Below are 5,057 nucleotides of genomic sequence, written 5' to 3' on the forward strand. Positions count from 1 at the left end.
GATCTAAAAAATAAATCTTAATATATTTATAAATTTTGATTAACAGTTTTATAACTCAATTTTTTAATAAAAAAGATATGAAAAAATTCTCAAAAATAAGAACAACAAAGAGATAAAGAAAAAGAATATTTCACTCAAATGTTCTTTTTCTTTTCTTCTATTTGATCTTAAACCCGGTTAATTGAAACGTCGGAGGATGTCCCACTAAAATATCATTGGTGAGTGTCAAAATTTTTTACAATTTTTTTTTAATATTTTAAATTTAATAATATCCAATTTTAATCACATCAATACTCAATTGAAGTCCTGTGGCAGTACCTTTCAGAGAATCCGAAAGATCTAGAAAATATGGTAGTAAGTGGGAACCATAGGAGCGCAGATGCCATGAGAACGGGTGATGGTCAAGGTGCAGTTTCTCGGACCCAAAGCATGCGGAACGTCACTTTTCTCAAGTTGCGCCCCCGCTTGTATTTTCCAAACTTCTATACTTTATCTTTTCAACATTAGTTTCCCACCAGGTATTAAAAATTAAAAAATTCACAAACAAGAAATATGGCCAACCCTTGTTCTTTCTATTCTAGCGGTGGGTCCCACTTAACTATTTCCCGTCGCTTCCACCGCGTCCTGCCTTCTTTAATATAGTACTCTTCATCGGTTTCTTCCAACCAGCTCCTCCTTCATCTTCTTCCACCTTTTTACAGCGGTTAATTGTTATCCTTCGAACTTTAGCAGAAAAGCACTGTTTACGCATTGGAATTAAGAATTACGTATAATCGGACCACTCCAACCACTCCTACTACTGTTCCTTTTCCTCTTTACCAGAATGATGTAACGTTTATTCTTTTTAACCATTGCGTGTAGCCTTTTCTTTCTCTTATAAATTATAATCTATTAGTGCTAGGTCCTTTCCTTTTAATTTGGACTCCTCCAGGTCCTACCATGATTCCTTTCCTCTTTACCGTAACGGTGTTTTATTTGATTTTAACCATTGCGTGCAGCTCTGTCGTAATATCTCAAACCCAAGGTCTATAAATAAAGGGGAAAGGGTGCCAAGGAGGCTTGAAGCGGGCTCTGGAGCAACCGACTCCCCTCTCCTTTTCCTCTTAGCTCCAAGCTTCCTTCTTCCAACCATTTCACCTTTACCTGTTTACCAACCAAAGCGATCCGAACTGAACCTGGAAGAAGAGAAGCGAAGCATGGTGGTAACCTCTTTCTCCTCCTCGTCTCTTCTTCGTGTGCTTCTTTGGTTCCTTTGACGATGTCTCCGTCAAGCCCGTTGCCGCCGGGGGCACCATCAAGTTCCTCTGCAGCTATGCGGCAAGATCCTCCCCCGTTACCCCGACGGCAAGCTCCGCTATGTGGTGGCCACACCCGTGTCCTCGCCGTCGACCGCTCCCTTCCCTTCTCCGGTCCGTCCCCCGTCCCCTGTTTCAATTTCTAGCATCAATTTTCGTAAAATCGAATCTTTTGATTTCTTTGCCTTGTTAGTCGACGATTTGAAGCGTGAAAAAAAACAAAAAGATAGGATTTTTTTAATCAATAAATTGCAACTTTTCCATTAGAATTTGTCCATTCGTCCTCAAGATCGAATATTTTTGATTTGCTTTGTGATCGATCAATAATTCGAAGTATAAAAATAGGGAAGGATCGATTATTTTTGACGAGATAGGGAAAGAAAACGAAGAGATTGAAGGGTTTGTGGTCTGTGGAACAGAGCTACAGGGGAAGCTGGAGGAGATGTGCGGGTGGGGAGCGGTCAGTCTTCGCTGCCAGCTGCCGACGGAGGACCTCGACGCCCTCGTCTCCGTCACCTCCGACGAGGACCTCGCCAACCTCCTCGAGGAGTACGACCTCGCCAGCCGCGACCGTGCTGATCCCTTAAAGATCCGGGCTTTCCTCTTCCCTCCGCCGGTCAAAACTCCCTCCCCTCCATCCACTCCGTCCAAGGACAAAACCTCTGCCACCGCTGTCCGGCCGCCGGTCCACCATATCGTCGCGCCCGCCAGGCGCTCCGGGCGGCGCACCGTCGCTGCCGGGGATCCCCGCTTCCAAGCCAACCACCACCAACGCCACCACCACCACCATCGCGGGAATCCGGGGCCGCACCAGTTCCTCGTTCACCACGGAACTACTGGCAATAATTAGCCCGCCATTTCCGGTCTCAAGCGCCACATCGATTAAAGAAAGAAGACAAGACCGAGGAGGTAAAAGAAAACTGCGAATGAACGGAGGAGTTGAACTGTATGTTTTGTTCTCTTTGGAAGCAGGGGACTGTAATCATCCATCCTTTTAAATTTTAATACAAATAATCGAAGAAAAAGAAAAAAAAACCGAAACAAAACCCATAAGTACGAATTTATTTCACTCTGTTCGTCTTTGTTGTGGCCTTTTTCTTCCATTTTTTTTCCACCTCTCTTGCTGGATTTTGTTTTGCCTTCCATCCTTCCTAGCCCACATCCTTCCGTCTGTTCGTTTGGCTTCGCATGTGTATTCCGTTAGGGTTCGTTGCCTCCGTCATCACTGACCGTCACCTCCGTCTGTTGCTTTTTTTTTTTTATTTTTAGTTTTTTTTTTATTTTTCTTTTGCTTGTTGGACACCTGTTTTATTTTGCTTTTGCTTTACTGATTCCTTTCCTTGTTTCTCTTCGCAGGTTATAATACATGGCTGGCACGTTCGGGACAACATCTTAATTAGCGACGGTGGAGCGTAAACACAGGATATATAAATATTTTATATTCTTAAAGAAAATACACTTATTCTTTAGTTGATTTTTTTTTAAAAAAAAAACTTTTGGACGCAGCTCTTAGCCATAACGCCTCTGCATTACTTGCCCACTTGGATAGTTTTATTATACATCCATGGGCGATTAATATAAAAGGAAAAAAAAAAAAGACAGAAATAGAAAAATGAAATGTTCTTTTTTATTTTTTTTAATATGTAGATACCCAGCAAAATTTTGTATTATTTATATTTTGAATAATAAAATTTAAATTTTTTTTATTTTTTGCAAAATTTATATGATTTTGATATGAAAAATGAAGATATGAAGGGAAAAAAAAAGATATCTGTTCACGGATTCTTTATGTTCATCAAATCCTCTGGTCGGTCGTGTGGGCCCTCCGGCAATATTGATTCCTGGGTTGTGGGGCCGGAGGCATCTTACCGAGAAAGAGGGGTGGCTGCTGTGTCCTGCGGCCTTGTAATTTCGAGACCGCTTGCCCACGGAGGGGATGAGCTGCGTACACTTGGTGGCGATTGGACCCATGTGTGTCAGGTCTGGATTCCACCAGCATTTGATGTGATTTGTGCCTGTGAGCTGGCTCCCGTGTGGACCTCCTTGGCTTTCCAGGTTGTGCTGCCTTTTTGGCATGGGAAATGCCGAGTCTACGGTGGAAGGTTGCCTTTTATTAATAGAGCAGCTTCCTGGGCAAGTAAAATATCCCAGCTGGGAAAGATACTGAACAATATTGATGACGTCAAATGATGGATTACAAGGGAAATGCCTTTCCTACATGGGAAGGTTTAAGAAAAATTCTTGTCTTATAAAGTAAAAAAAACAAGAATGTAGTGATATAATGATTAAAAAGGATAATCCAAGCTGCAAAATAAGCTATTTTAATCATATTAATAAATAATAAAAAAACAAAGATTTCAGAGAAAGATAATTCAAACTATAAATGCTTGCAAATCAGAAAATTAGAAATGGTTATCCAATATTACGTATTTTATGAAAAGTAATTTGATATTTCCGTCTCTTCATAGGAAAAAGGTCTTCAAACTTTTAAATTGGATGATGCTGAAAAGAAAAAGTGAACTGAATATTAGAAACTAAAGATGGCTGAGGAAGGAAATGTTAAAAAGGAAAATTTGTAATGACGAATGGTTGTCTAACCGTTTTGCGATTAGAGAATATTTTTTGTCACCCTTCTTTATGTTAAAAAAATATTATTTTTATTTAATTTCTTGTCAGACTGCCACATTCTTGTCTCTTTTCATCTCATTCGATGTCTTTATAGACGATCAAAAAATAAAAATATGAGCTCTCCCCCTGTCTCTCTCTGTACGCACTATCTCCTGTTCTCTCCTCTCTTAAGTGAGCGTTGTCGGCTGAATCTTTCGGTGGCGGTCGTTCCGTGGCCCGCAATTTATTGGTGGTTCTAGCAGGTTCCATCAGCTTGAGGGTTCTACGTAGTGGCGGAGGCAGTAGCTGCGGTTGTGGCTGTAATACAAGCATTTATAGCCTCCATTAGAGGTCGCAAACAGCAAAGTTAAAAAAATATCTTACTATTCAGTATAAATATTAAATTAAAATTATGTTTGATTAGAAAGGTTGGATTGTGAAATAAAAATAAGAATAAATAATTTTTATTTTGATTGAAGGGAGTTTCATGCTTATTTTGATTATTAAAAAAAATAAAAATATTTTAATTTTTTAAAATTTAATATTTATTTTTATTAATATTAAAAATAATTTTGTACATTAGAAGATATGATTAATCTGACTTTCATTTTTATTTTGATTTTGATCATGAATTAAATATATTTTTAATATAAAATATGTATTAATCTCAACCTGTACATTAATAACATATCTATTAATTTATTTGCTTACTCTAAAAAATAGTTCATTAGTTTGATTAAGTACAATCCATCTTAAGTATGCCCATCAAAACTAACAAGTGCTTGTGAATATCGTGTAACATTTAAATTGAGCAATCCATCTAATTAAAATGGTGATTTGTTTGCGGTTATAGAAGCCACAATGAATAATTCTCAATTAGTTAATAGAATATAGAAAAAAGGATTGCAGCTGGAACATTAATCCTATAATTGCACCACTGCAACCATTTTCACTTCATAACCTTATGCCTTAGTTTAGTTGCATCGTCAGCGATTACATAATCACTATATATTTGCCTTGTGCTGTGTCTTGCATTGATTCACCAAATCCATTGCAACTACAATTCCTAATAGGATAAAAATAATAATATGATGTTGAAATGCTTGAAAAAGATCATATTGTTGTATTCTCCATTATGAAATTCTAAAGATCTAG

At 38.3% G+C, this 5,057-nt stretch overlaps 1 pseudogene; it reads left to right on the forward strand.

The window, feature by feature from the left end:
- The first annotated feature begins 1,054 nt into the window (after positions 1–1,054).
- LOC140851579 (uncharacterized) lies at positions 1,055–3,960 on the forward strand (annotated as a pseudogene).
- Positions 3,961–5,057: the final 1,097 nt, after the last annotated feature.

This window comes from Elaeis guineensis, chromosome 9 (assembly GCF_000442705.2).
Source record: "Elaeis guineensis isolate ETL-2024a chromosome 9, EG11, whole genome shotgun sequence".
Taxonomy (NCBI): domain Eukaryota; kingdom Viridiplantae; phylum Streptophyta; class Magnoliopsida; order Arecales; family Arecaceae; genus Elaeis; species Elaeis guineensis.